Genomic DNA, 15,551 nt, shown 5'->3' with positions numbered 1-15,551 from the left:
CACCTGACAGGTAAATTGTAATAGTTATAATGACTTAATGGATTTATGAAATTACTTCCGCACCCATCGCCCATCTCGGCAATTTACAGGTTTATAAAGAATGAAACACTCAGTTTCCGGGTGTCCAACAAATGGGTTGAATCCGGGGTGATGTATGCAGCTAAAAGCCTATTAATTAATATGGATCTGGTTCGGTTTAGGGATACAAAGACCGTTTTACATTTCTGTAACGACCTGTGCATGACAAGCCTTACAGCGTAACTCGTTTGGAATCAAACGTAAAATAGTAAGGTACATTTTGTTTCTCTTTTAAAAGGTTTGTAAGGAGAGTTGATCATGACAAACACATCCTAGTTTTATATGTGCTTTGCTGAATGTAACATTTTTTGTCTTACTTTCAATAGAGAACAATGTATGCAGTCTAGATATACTAATATTTCATAATAATGTGCATGTTTAGCATAGCAAAGAATTCATTATGTTCCTAATCTGATCTGTACATGCTATTTTTAATGGGATTTTCTTGAGGTAAATCTGAAAAAATCCCCATTCGTCATATGATATAAAGAAGATGGAAATAATGAAAAGAAATACAATCTTTTCTTTGGTTACAGTTGAATGATCCCGCGCGTGCCTAATGAAACAGTGTATGCCATCAAACGGACGAGGGTGATAGCAGCCACTTCAAAAATGCAACAAAATGAAGTGCTCTGATACAAAACTCCGCTCTGATGTAATGGGGCATGAATGTAAGTCATTAAGTCAGAATAGAATTTTTATCACAAAGGATCATAGTTCGCCGAGGATCATCCGTGTCAGATTAATAGATTTACAATCGCTGTGTGCGTTTCGTTTTAATATCATTCTGTCTTTCATAACGACTCTATAAAACATATCCAGTCTTGCTCCGTGACGCAATGAGATCAAAAGGGCTTGCTCGATTGGTGTTTTCATTAAGATGCAGCAGTTACCCAGTCAATGTTATCTTGAGAGAGGTTGGTACACCTGTCGAATGCGCCCGATGATGTGACAAGATGGCGCTTTGATCCGTATGGCGGCCATTATTCGGTGTTGCCCTGACAATAGGGAGGAGACAATGCCTGGTCGCGTGCTGCAGCATGTGTGATGAAGCGATACATCTCAGAGATTGTCTCGGCGTTACGCATACTTCAGAGGAAACATGATATAACAGATTAAGTAATCAGGACAATTTGGAAGCCACGTCATCCTCAGTAATGCAAAACATTAAGAGAAAGTTTGTTTATATATTTATATAATAAAACCAAATTTATCAGATTTGAATGAACAATTAAATAAATGACAACACCAAGATCAGGAGCTCGGTGTCAAAAATCTTACTCATCATCACCATGTCCTCTGGATTCTCCAATATTTCATAGAGTGGTCGGCTAAACCGTCTTGACAGCAAAATAGCAACACTATTGTGCAATTTTAACAAGGTTTTTGTATAAAAAGGATATATGAATTTGCAATATTTATTTTTTGTAAATACGTATTACTTTATTCAAGTCTATCTTATCTTGTTTGAATTTACCAGAACTTTCCTCTCCGATGAACATAGACTTTTAGGCTTCAATGCCGAAAATCATTTTCATTCCGCTAGATTTCTAATTTGGTGCAAGTACGCGAAAAAAGTAGATCGTAGACTTAAATATATCCCGAATATTTAGTCCTTCGGTGAGGCTATCTCATAGGAATATTAAAACAGGCGATATAAATGTGTGTCAATTTTCATCTGTCAACAAATTTAAATCTCCTGGAATAAATGCTCTGAAGAGTAAAATCTAACAACAAGTTGTCGACAAAGTTAAATGATTGACGTTAAATATCTAAGATTTACCAGTTCACATACCTACAAACAGTTTGAACATGTTTTAAAATCATCGTCTCAAGTCACAATACTGAAAACAATACACATAGTTAAGATTTTGAATATTGCATTATCATTGCTAAATTGTTTAGAAGAATAATTACTAGAATATATCAAAATATGTTAATCACGGTTTTTTTCCGCATAACATTTTTTAGCTTTAAGTACTGATCGTAAATTTAGGCATCATGGGGACAATAATTCAAACATAATGTAAAACATACACCTTGAGTAAAACTTGAATTATTGTCGTCGCTCATACAGTAATGTCGCGAAATAAAATGCACGCAAAAAAATGTACAGTATATTAATTTGAAAGTCTTTTTTGGATAGTTTCTCTTTTCCAAGAAACTTATCAATCAAATTTTTTGGATAAATATGTTAATTTTAAATCACTCTCACTGACTCATTAATCATTAACTAGTCTTCATTGGACCTAATTAATTATAAGAGACTATATTAACAGTAAACTTTGTTTAGACAGACACCGTTTACGTCTTAACCTTAATTTCCAGGGAAAAGAAATAATTGTTATTAACGACAATTGAGTTACATTTTCCTTACTTTTAATCGTAATAAACTTTCTTGATATTTATTTTTCATATCAAATGTTAGCAGTAACATTTATGAATATATATTTTAGGAATTATATTGTGTATGTGTCAAGTATTTGTACTATCTTGCTCCTTAATAGTGTTTGTTCCTGTGGTCAAATAAACTCTAGGTACCTGTATAAATGCATTGTCCACTATTAGAATATGGATTGGACGTTAACTGACTGTACAGCGTCACACTGTCCCGCCGACTGAAAAATGGAAAAGGGGAATCGGAATCATTGCATTTGGTTGAAAGATGGCAGCCCCGCTCAAAGTCTGTCTTCACCAAAGTCCATTTACTCACCGTTAGTTTAAACTTTATTTTATTATCGGTATAATATTCCAGTAATGCAAGCACGATATACATGTACATACACAGAGTACTTGTGCTAATCCGTCTCTTTAAGAGAGTCATTATTGATTAATTGTCACGCTGTTCACAATAATTGTTGAGTTTTCTATCCAAACACAATAGACATTTTTAACTTTCTGAAACAACATTTATTAATAACTTTAAGACCAAAATCGAGAAAGGAAAACAAAGAAAGACGACTGCAGTATTTGTTCACCTGGGATTTTCGGTATCCCCGAACAATGGACGACACGGCGTTATGTTCCGTACTGGACAAGGCAACAGCCATATTGTAGGAATCCACGTCATTTATGATGCATTGCGGCATATTCCTACTATTCTACATCAGTTAAATATTTCGGGGACTGTTTACATTAGACTTGGCGTCCATTGAAGTATGACATAGATTGATCTCCAATGAATATGTCTTTGTGGGTCTAACATAGATATTGACTAACGCTGCAGATTGGTGTCGCCATCAAAATCTCATTTAATTTAGCAAAATTCAATGTCTAGCCGATGCAACCTAAGATAATGGCATTATCAATTGCGGTAATGGAATAAACACAACCAAATCGCACGAATATCTAGTAACTTTTAATTTAAAACCCGTCTTACTACAAATGTATTTATTTTTGAATATATTTCATATCGATATTATTAGTATAAAACATTCTGTGAAGCAATCTGTATAAAAACAATTGTGGTAATAAAGAATTAGAAAAAAGACTGCGCAAATGAATTTAACATGAGTAATTAATTATCACTTAAACCTTGTTCCCGCTTTTATGAATATACATTAGCTTTAATTATAATATTTCTGTAAATTAAGCAATACTTCTCCTTATTTAAGTTTAATCTTAAAGTTTGAGCCAAGCCACATGTTCGTTCGTGTAGGATGTATGTGAAGCCTATTTGAACAAATGATTTGAAATGCTTTAATCTGAATAACAAAGAGTGATCAAATTCATTGCTCCTTACTTGTAATACAATACATCATCGACATGATTCATGAAATGAAACTTGGGTCATTTGTTTGATCACAGGTCACGACCTTTTAAGATGAATTACATCCCTGAGTGGCAACTCGATGGTAAGTTTGTTATTTTAAAGCAATAAACATGTTATCAAGGGTCATGACAAAACCTATTGGAACGCCATTTAAATGTGTCTCGACTTTCTCGTTAACATCGAGAACCATATCGCCATAAAAATGATTCATTCCTAAATTGAAATTCCATTTAGTCATCAACATTTGCAACCTCTAAGCACAAAATACCCACTAAAACATTACCGGAACGCTTCTGCCTTTGAACGGAATGTGGAGCACAACAGAGGGAATGTCCTGACTAAGTGTCCATGACACGCGACTGACATGGAGGTAGGTTCTATTACGTACTCAGGTCACGCTCCAGACCGTCTCAAATATCCAAGCAGGGTCAGAAAGATGTGCTCTCATGTCCACAGATCATGTTTTAACTACAAAACTTCAATTACGTTAAAATATATATTACATACCTCGTATTGAAACTGGCATGAAGTTATATCGAAAATTAATTCCATGATTCAATTTTACTCAGAAAACGTGCTCATCCTATAATGGCATGCTGTACGAGGCCTGCGTGTCGGATTTCGGAGCGCCCAGGTGCGTAATTAAGTCTGTATACGTACTTGTACAGTACAAGAGATCGACTTTAAGTACAAACTAGACATGATACATTGAACAGCGAGTTGATCAACCCTATCTAATGGTATCCATTGGATGCTTGCAAGTAACATGCCGAACACCAATGATGTAACATACGCAACACATAATATATGACATCAGTAAAAATTATCATTGCTTTTAGATATTAGATTAAACCCTTAACTGTATTTAAATACACATCTTTGTCTTTCTTTTGATTTAACTATATCATTGAATACATGTAGTGTATATCCTGTCAATTTTTATATAATAGCATGCATACAATTATAGTCCACTTGACACAGTGCATGAACCGTTGGTTATATATACTTATGTAACACACTAGTATTTCAATTTATCATTTTTTTCTATAACTCTGAATGCTGCTTGAAGTTGTCTGTGTGTGCTGCTTTATGTACCTTGTTTTACTTGGAATTTTCCACTGATAATTAAAAGTCACTTCTTAACTATCCTTTATGTCATAACCTGCATGCTGCTTCTTACCATTTGTATCTTTTGATTGTCGCAAGGCCGTTCTGATGTTTGCTGCTTTAGTTATGAGACGTTAAATACAATTCAATAATTGTATTGCTCATTTATAGTTACATAGTAACTTAAAGGCAAATAATAAAACAATAAATATACAAAGAAACTGCAATAGTGAACGATATATATACATACACAGAAGCCAGGCCCACACTCCTCAGTTCAAGTGACTGTTTCATATATAAGCATGAGTCAAGTATAAATAAGTTGCATATTGTCAGAAGATGAAATATGTGTTAAAGTATTTGTGTCTAGTATAGAATAGTTTTGAATACATTTTCTTAAACAGTCCTTTATCAGCTGTGCATTATAGCCACACTCGAAGAAGAAGTGTTCCTCATCTTCTAGAACAAATGCTAACGCGGTATTGCTTGATTCTTCATATTGAAATATATCTCGGCTATGTAGTACATATTAGTCTTCCATATATATATAATTGTTTGTGTCAAGTTTACCTACAGACAGTGTGATGATCGGGTTGGTATACAATAACTGACTTCTTAGAGTACTTGTTTGACTTTGTTGAAAGTTTGTTGGTGGATTTCTCTCAGAGTCAATAGATTATACAATGATGTATGAGGAAAGAGGTTATGGGTGTCACGTGACCTTAAATTCCCTCCAGCCAAATCTTTATTGAAGTCCTTCTTTACACATGCCCTCGTTTGATCCCTCCTGATTTGGGGTATTGGAGAGACTTTGAATTGTTACTAGATAGCTTTTAACCCCACAACAAGTGTGAAGACGAGGCATTTCACCCTGGTTACCTCGTCAGAAACTGACAATGGGGTCAGAGGTTAAACGACTGGCACTCGATCAAAGGACGAATGGCTTAGCTAGGCAGAGATCGTGCGAATGACTTAATCAGACTTCAAATACCTGTAACCTATAAATCATAGCATCTATCGTTAATATAAAGACTAAATTATCAGTTCTTCTATTTATTAAAACGGCCTTATTAAAATCTCAATACCTTTATTGGCCGTGTCATAAACGGATGTCATTTCCAGGTATTATAATTTTAATTTACGTCTGGTGATACAGAAGCACCCCAAACAACATTATGATAAAGCAAGTGAAAAAAGGCAAAACAGTATCACAGCATAATCGCAGAAATGTAAAATCATTTTTTCCTTGATCGAGTTTTTATTTGTGTAATTGACGATGGTCAACCTGTTTGAAGTGTTTGAAGGTGGTCAATTCGTGTTAAGTTGATGGTGGTCTGGTCAGTGTCTCTTCGTGTTTGACAGTGTTTTTTTTTGTGTGTAAACTTGCGGTGGTCAGTTTGTAAAGGTTGTTCTGAATCAAGGAATTTGCTCTTTTTGTTGTAAGCTTTTTATAAGTAAGACAATATCGTGACTCTCAATAAGTATATAGGTTTATGAGAATTTGTATGTAGATTCCATCGCCAAACAGTACAGTATCTCAACTAACCTAGTCCCTTAACAAACTTTAGGGAATGCCAAATTTTAGAAAATATATCCAGTCCTTGCGGAAAGTGCGTAAGTGCATTAAGGAATAGATAAGGGACATATCTTTGTCTTAAATCACATGTCTATAAGTGATTGATTAAATGTAGGTAAACATTGACTTGCATTTTAATCATACAAAATAGTTTAATTAAATAATCACACCTGGCATGACGAGAGTGTACATTTGCCCACCTGCGTTGGAAAACGACACGATACCTAAATGTCAGGGTCCTGCTCTGAAACGTGCTGGTATTCTTATAGAAAAAGCTAAATCACGTTTATTAGACACGGTGTGTACTTTTGAATTCAATATTTGCAAAATTGTTATATTTTGTATCATATGATAGTAAGAAGGACTTGACAGGCATATTCATTTGACCGGATTTTTCTTTTCAGGACCTAAACAAAATGTTGATATCATACTAATTACCATAAACTCTTGAAGTATATTATCCATTCGGGTATTCTCTAGGTAAATGCTAGTTACTTCAGTGGTGGTAAAATGTAAGAAACTTTATTTATCATTGGCATAAAAAAGATGATACCCCGAAAATTCTATACAAAGGAAATTACTACACCAAATAAGGACATACCCCAATTGTAAGTTAATTTCAGAATAAATTATCCTTATAGATCGTAAAAATGAATTCGTCATCAGGGAAACTTTATGTATCTAGTTAGATAACTTATCTACATCATATCAAAGTTAATAGCAAGGAATATTAACAAAAAACCTGCACCATGTTGTTAGATACTATACCTACATCATATTGAAGTTAACAGCAATCGTAAGCAAGGATTTGCAGATTTCCTTATTTAAAACAGTATCAGCAAATACTTAAATGAAAGTGACCCCTTAAACTCAAAAGCAACACAATACGTTATAATAATAACTCAATCCCCCATGTATATCGATCGATAACCAGCTGCATGGGTCGAACTTAAGGAAAGTAAACTGGTGAGCATATGGCATAGCTTAAGTGACCTAAAAGTAGCATAAATATCAGACTTATTGTCAAGTCCGTGCACAAGCGTCTGTCGTATGCGTGCAATTCACGTAATACGGAAAAGATGAAACGATTATTATTCTCAACATCAAATAAAAATTTAAGAAAGGGATTTAATGACCTTTAATGAACTCATCTGATTTCTTATAATTATGTTCCAACTTGGAACATTTCGAAACAAATGACTCGGGTGTATAATGATTTGTAACGAGAGCCCCGACCATTTTATCGTTTGATAGGGCCCGACGGAGTTTATAAATATTCAGCGAGTTAATTATTCCAAGGCGATCAAAGTGGGCCGTATTAGGGATTTAACTGGCCATCTAATTACCTCTTCACGTGAGCTCATCCTTGGACATCAAATTAGGAATTCTAAATCAGGACCCACCTGCAGGGCATACCGTTATGTTGAGGGTCGAAGTCTGTATCACTTATGACCCTCTGTCATTGATTATAACATTACTCTATTTCACGATATTTGGATAGTAAGAAAAAATAATTATGACTGAAGACGAGTCAAGAAACATTTCATATAAAATTTTCATCGAAACGTTTCACATATATTCGTTAAATTACAGTTGAAGGTTTGAATTCTAGACATTTTATCGGAGTTTCTTGTCGACAGGGGGATATGTTACTATTACCTGTCAATGATAATATACACTCATAAAAAGACGAATTTATTAAAGCTACAAGATCCCTCTGAATTGTCCGCGTGTCATATACTGTAAATTTCAGTAAGTGGATATGTTACATATGCATTAGAGATTCACGTCATTCCAGCTCCAATGACGCAAATACAGTAATTGTAGTGATTTCATAACTCAATTAATCACAATGTAAAAAGGACAAGGCGTTAATGTAAAACAAGACACGCAATGTGTAGTTATTGTTCTAACGGCGTCCATGACAGGAGGATAAACATGTACAGGCACACCGACCCGAGAAACCACTTCAATCAAGAGACCACCTGTGTTAGGACCACTGTTCCTATCTCCCTGAAGTAGGGAGGGATTAGTTTGTATGCTGCGCTTACTCTTGTACAGATTCATTTCACTCAAAGTCAAGTATTTTGAATCATGAAAGTTCAGCCAGTTTAATGGTTTCTCGGTGACTTGCACCAGATCTTGGACAGGTGCATGTGTAAACAGACTAATCAAAGTCAATTTTATGAATTCTTAAAATGGATATTATCCAATATCAATAGAAGATATAGTCGCGTGCCTTTCATCATTGTTTCATCAATGCGCGTGCGGCGTTGAAATTGTTTAAAGATATTATTTAATAATTTAAAATCATAAAAGGGCAACTAGGGCACTGATTGTCATCATTATTCTAACATTAAACCCAAAAGTCACCGGGGACAATGGACCATAATCAGGTAGATTCTAGAGAATACCTGTCTCTTAGAGAAATCATTAGTTTATAGTCAGTCAAATAATTCTCTTTGTTTATTGATGTATCGTTATAGGGGGCTCAAGGGGACTCGGTATATAGTCTGATCCCAATCAATGATGGTACAATTGTTATGCACTAGTTAATGTGACAGCAACAGGCAGGTGGGTCCTGATTGAAGTGCTTCATGTCACATTAATCTAAAGGATAACACTATTTAACTCATTACCAACAGTGAATTTGACAAACACGTAATTATTTCATACTTTTTTTTCTTAGTACTTCCCTCGATTTTTGTTAAATGTTATCCTATGATAAAATATGAAACATTGATTTGAACATCGTTCGTTGATTGAGAGAGATATAGTAATCACTAACACAGAAAATAGCCGTAGTCTGGTAAAAGAACAAATGGATTGAATTACTTATGTGATATTATCTTAATCTTACATTAGTTGAATTTTTCAGTTATTTTTTATATAAGTTCAGGAAACACGGCATATAGCCGATAGATATATATCTATCGAACAAAATGTACGTCTCTTTATTCCATACAGACTGACTGGTGTTGTATAAAGAACAGACTTTTAACGGTAATTTATCAGTAGTTAAACAATGAGTTTATGATCGTTATATTTTGTCATTGCACTTGTAGTAAATAGCAATAAGAACACAAAAACATAAGCTATAGCAGAGACGTACATACTGTAATATATACGTCACTGGCTATAGTAACGTAACCATGTACATTCGTTGTAATACCAATTTTAGTTCGGTTTTTATAACATTTATGATTGTATCTGCTGATTCTCGGCTATCTATCTGACTACAGTTTACTTTACCGTGTATTAAAAAAATGACAACATTAAATGACAATATTAAACATTGTGATGTATATATATATATAAACACTGTAAGCAACGCAAGCGTGAGATTGACCCAGTTTGGAGATAACTTGTGTGTAGTTAGACAGTTCGGTAAATAGAGAAGTGCCAGTAACCCAACAGAGAAGTTCGGCAGATAGGACTTAGTCTGTAGAGCTGCGAGCCACACCGGCCACGTGGCCTGTACTTACCTTCCGGGACATATATTACGCCACGCTATTACTTGTTTAGTTCGAATAAAAAGCATAAAAAGATCATTTCATGACTTTACTTGATAGCAAACTCTTCCTTCTACTAACTGTTAAATCCCGTACAATTAACTATAAGCTGGGTCAGTCAATCTACATGCTGGAATTATGTTTTCAAGCAGTAATCAAGAAGCATCGGTGGTTCAGTGGTAGAATTCTCGCCTGCCACGCGGGAGGCCCGGGTTCAATTCCCGGCCGATGCACATTTTTATTTTTATTCAGAGACGTCGAACATATTGGCACGTAGGAAATATATTATTCTCAAATACAGGTCATTAAACAAAATCATGTTATAATGTAGCTTGACATTAATATAAATCAAAATATCAATAGAGTAAGAATCGCTTATCTATATGTTATCAGATATTTTTTTTATAAATATTTTAATCAAAATAGGTTCGCTTTACATTCTAGATTTCTAACTGCATTATCAACCAATACCTCAAATAGGATAGCATTTCCGGACGTTAATCGCAGAACATTCGAACTATTTCTAAGTACAAGATGTAAGGATGTTCATGGTGTAAATAAATTATCGTTCAATGTTCAAGAAGCATCGGTGGTTCAGTGGTAGAATTCTCGCCTGCCACGCGGGAGGCCCGGGTTCAATTCCCGGCCGATGCACATTTTTGTTTTCTGTCGTTGTTTTCAGCGACGACGAAGGAAATGTATCATTTTCATACACAATAAACAATAGCCAGATTGGTAAAATAAATAATTATTGTACTTGATGTATTGCAGCTTGATTTTAATATATCTCAAACTAATGATAGAGTAACAACATGAAGAATGGATGTTCTATTTCAGTTTTTTTAACATCTAAAGTCAGAATAGGATTTGCTGTATATATTGCATTTACAATTCTAGATTTCTAACTGCATTATCAACCAATACCTCAGAAAGGATAGAATTTCCGGACGTTAACCGTAGGAAATTCTAAGTTTTTCCTAAGTACGAGATCTTCATGAAGCATCGGTGGTTCAGTGGTAGAATTCTCGCCTGCCACGCGTTTTCTGTGGCATAACCATCGCGGACGCCGGATCGGTCCGTCCGCGCTTGGAGGCCCGGGTTCGATTCCCGGCCGATGCACATTTTTATTGTCTACAGAGATGACGAACATATTAGCACATGTAAAGGAAATGTATTATTTTCATACACAATAAACTACAGCCAGACTGGTAATATAAATAATCATTGAACTTGATATATTATAGCTTGATTTTGATATATCTCAAACTAATAATAGAGTAACAACATGAAGAATGGATGTTCTATTTCAGTGTTTTTAACATCTAAAGTCAGAATAGGATTTGCTGTATATATTGCATTTACAATTCTAGATTTCTAATTGCATTATCAACCAATACCTGAAATTGGATAGAATTTGCGGACGTTAACCGTAGGAAATTCTAACTTTTTCCTAAGTACGAGATCTAAGGATGTTCATGCAGGTAGTATTTCCATGAAGCATCGGTGGTTCAGTGGTAGAATTCTCGCCTGCCACGCGGGAGGCCCGGGTTCGATTCCCGGCCGATGCACATTTTTGTTTTCTTCAGAGACAACCGACACAGCAATAAGACAGCAAAAATCCATATACAAAAATAATGATCTTCAAACATTTGAAAAAAGACAAACCGTCAGTGACGTTTGTTTTAGCAAAATGTAACTATTCTCAAGCTGAAGGTTTAAGTGAAGCATCGATGGTAGAATTCTCGCCTGACACACGGGTGTCCCCGTTCGGTTTCAAACCATTGCATCATATATTTTTTGGGGGTGGGGTGGGGGGAGACATTCTTTATATTTCTTTAATCTGGCTGAGAAATCCGTTGAATCTTAATTGGACGTTCAGCATGGCAGGTATCATTTTGCGCACCTTGCCACCGACGCTTTCTGTAGGCAAGTTCAAAAATTAACATTCCGTGCTAAATAAATGTTATATAAATATATATGTTAACTACAGTAAAACAAAAATTAAATACCATGCAATTGTCAAAATAACAATAATGCTTAACGCAAAGTCTATATACAAAGACAACAACAAGAACATCTTAGGATACACACAGTAATGGCGTTATGAATCCTCACATCATACCCGTATGATCACATCCGGCGCCACATGTGACACTAGTGATAGCATTTCCTACAAACAAATCTATCGACAACTACGAATGAGCACCAGGAGAAAATACAAAATACAACGACAAATGTGTAGGACCACCAACGAAGGTTATGATATAATTCCATAAAAACTAAATCCGGAACCAGATACTCCGGAACGTTTAACGCTTCTCGTAACGCATGAGGCTTCCGTCCCAGTGTCTTCTGTGAAATAAGGGGGTTATTTCCATTAAGGAGGAACTAATAGAGTGAATGAGAGTAACAACATGAAGAATGGATGTTCAATTTCATTTTTTTTAACATCTGAAATCAGAATAGGATTTGCTGTATATATTGCATATACAATTTTAGATTTCTAACTGCATTATTTAACCAATACCTGAAATAGGATAGAATTCAGAATGTTTCTCACTTTTCCCAATTAGGAGATGTAATGCTGGTAGTATTTTCATGAAGCATCGGTGGTTCAGTGGTAGAATTCTCGCCTGCCACGCGGGAGGACCGGGTTCGATTCCCGGCCGATGCACATTTTTGTTTTCTTCAGAGACGACGGACATAGCAATAAGACAGCAAAAATCCATATACAAAATTAATGATCTTCAAACATAGGAAAATGGACAAACCGTCAATGACGTTCGTTTTAGCAAAATGTAACTATTCTCAAGCTGAAGGTTTAAGTGAAGCATCGATGGTAGAATTCTCCCCTGATACACGGGTGGCCCGTTCGGTTTCGAGCCGTTGCATCATATATATATTATAATTATTATTATTATTATTTATTTGGGGGGAAGACATTCTATAAATTTGTTTACCCAGATACTCCGGAACGTTTAACGTTCTTCTCGTAACGTTCTTCTCGTAACGCATGAGGCTTCCGCCCCAGTGTCTTCTGTGAAATAAGGGGACTATTTCCATACCGGAAAAACTGAGTGAATGAGAGTAACAGTTATTTCTGAAATTTAATTTTACGTGATTACTTAACACAGCATCGGTGGTTCAGTGGTAGAATTCTCGCCTGCCACGCGGGAGGCCCGGGTTCGATTCCCGGCCGATGCACATTTTTATTGTCTTCAGAGATGACGAACATATTAGCACATGTATAGGAAAGGTATTATTTTCATACACAATAAACTACAGCCAGACTAGTTATATAAATAATCATTGTACTTGATATATTGTAGCTTGATCTTAATATATCTCAAAATATTGATAGAGTAACAACATGAAGAATGGATGTTCTATTTGATTGTTTTTTAACATCTGAAATCAGAATAGGATTTGCTGTATATATTGCATATAAAATTCTAGATTTCTAACTGCATTATCAACCAATACCTCAAATAGGATAGAATTTCCGGACGTTAATCGCAGAACATTCTAACTATCCCTAAGTACGAGATGTAAGGATGTTCATGCTGGTAGATTTTTCATGAAGCATCGGTGGTTCAGTGGTAGAATTCTCGCCTGCCACGCGGGAGGCCCGGGTTCGATTCCCGGCCGATGCACTGTTTTCTTTCATGCATCCTTTTTTGCCAAGTAGGTATTGTTTTGGATATGTACGTTTCAGGGACTGCGTGAATAGTATCAAGCAACAAATTGTGTAAGTAGCATATTTATCCGAAATGTGTGGTCAACTCAGCTCAAATTAAAGTAAAAGAGACATTATGTAAAAAAAAAAAAACACAGAAAGATAAATCGACTGGGTCTCTAAAACAAAAGAAAGGACACTTTTTCTCAACTTGTAATAAATCGTACGTAACTAATCGAAATGTCATTAACAGTGTCATGCAAAGTATAATATTTGTTCCATTCTTATCGGAAATATAATTGGAACTTTTCCCAAATGTAATTGCTTAACAGAAAAAGTAAATAAATACTACATAGAGCGCCAATGTTGCAGGACAAATTACTACAACTAAACCACGGCGGCTACAGTTAACATGAAATGCATTACTCCGGCCTAATTGATACCGATATAAAGGAAATGTAATGTTAAGCGTATTGAAGTATATCGTATAATCCTCACACTCGATAAAAATACGGAAACAAAATGATTCTCAAAGGAGGAAAAAAGCCAATAACAACAACTAAATGATCAACACAAGTTCGAAAAATACCCGGAAATTGATTATGAATCCCTCACAGTAAAGTAAAACGGGACATTCCAAAGGGCGAATGCTTCCTGGAACCGGTGTTGCAGGTGTGATATTATTTCCTATGGAGTCAGGAAAATAGGTCTGTCACCAACGACAAATAAGATCTCAGATTCGATAGGAAACGCACCAAATACATAGGATACACCAATACACAAAGTAAGGCCATTGTGAATCCTCACCCAAACCTGAATCATACACTCTGGATGGAGGATGAACTATCTCAGCACCACATACAGTACCCGTTGTAATGTCTACAGTGAAATCAAGGGAAGTATCTCACCAAATCATACAGGCCAAAAACAGTTGCTTCTAACACTATGAATTATAATTTGCACAATGTTTGACATCAATGGATCAGCGATGGAATCTCGCTTGCCACGAGGTAGGCTTAATATCGATTCCCATTTTCCCACGCATAATAGTGCTTTTATACTACCTTACAGATTAGTGTATGAGGATTTACATTGATTTATACCATTTTCTTTGGTCATTGATTAGATGAAAGGAACATGTACCGGCCAGGATTCGAATTTGGCCTCCCGCGTAGCAGGCAAGGTGTCTACTGAATTGACAACTTTTAAAAATTGCAAATTTGCTAAGTTTTACGTCTTGGATGACGTATTCTCTTTAGAAATTGATTGACTTACACCATAAAGAATTTGAGACATTTAAAATACAAGCATGATGTCTGTACATTACAGAAACACCAACGCCTACTGCAGTAATTCCAGTTAATAAGATGTGAATATAAAAGATGTCTCATGAAAAATATTTAACATATACCTATTTATTACATACTTACTAATAAATACGTTTTTTTTGTATATGCGATACGACACAATTGTTCTAACCCATATCAGCCCTCGCCGTATCACACCCCAAAACCCGTATCAGCCCCGCCGTATCACACCCCAAAACCCATATCAGCCCGCAAAACCCATATCACACCCCATTTGGAAAAAAAATCGTTTTTCAATATTTAAAAAATGAAAATAAATCATAAGATAATAGTTTTTATTAGTAAGTATATAATAAACAGAATAAAACACGCCTTTTTCCATATCACACCCAGTATCAACCCTCGACCAATATCAGCCCGCGGGCCTTCGGCCCTTGGGCTTATATTGCAGTCTCGGGTTGATACTGGGTGTGATATGGAAAAAGGCATGTATTATTCTCTATATACCATACAGTGGGCACAC

The 15,551-nt window shown here is 35.5% G+C and overlaps 6 non-coding genes across 6 annotated transcripts; all 6 read left to right on the top strand.

The window, feature by feature from the left end:
* Positions 1-10,207: 10,207 nt before the first annotated feature.
* Positions 10,208-10,278, top strand: Trnag-gcc. The gene has a single exon. It is a non-coding gene; the product is annotated as a tRNA-Gly (tRNA).
* A 350-nt stretch (positions 10,279-10,628) lies between these two features.
* Positions 10,629-10,699, top strand: Trnag-gcc. The gene has a single exon. It is a non-coding gene; the product is annotated as a tRNA-Gly (tRNA).
* An 843-nt stretch (positions 10,700-11,542) lies between these two features.
* On the top strand, positions 11,543-11,613 carry Trnag-gcc. Its single transcript has one exon. It is a non-coding gene; the product is annotated as a tRNA-Gly (tRNA).
* A 1,035-nt stretch (positions 11,614-12,648) lies between these two features.
* On the top strand, positions 12,649-12,719 carry Trnag-gcc. Its single transcript has one exon. It is a non-coding gene; the product is annotated as a tRNA-Gly (tRNA).
* Positions 12,720-13,178: 459 nt separating this feature from the next.
* On the top strand, positions 13,179-13,249 carry Trnag-gcc. Its single transcript has one exon. It is a non-coding gene; the product is annotated as a tRNA-Gly (tRNA).
* A 378-nt stretch (positions 13,250-13,627) lies between these two features.
* On the top strand, positions 13,628-13,698 carry Trnag-gcc. The gene has a single exon. It is a non-coding gene; the product is annotated as a tRNA-Gly (tRNA).
* Positions 13,699-15,551: the final 1,853 nt, after the last annotated feature.

Source organism: Mizuhopecten yessoensis, unplaced genomic scaffold (assembly GCF_002113885.1).
Source record: "Mizuhopecten yessoensis strain PY_sf001 unplaced genomic scaffold, ASM211388v2 scaffold2995, whole genome shotgun sequence".
Lineage (NCBI taxonomy): Eukaryota > Metazoa > Mollusca > Bivalvia > Pectinida > Pectinidae > Mizuhopecten > Mizuhopecten yessoensis.
This window is presented reverse-complemented; position numbering and strand designations above follow the sequence as displayed.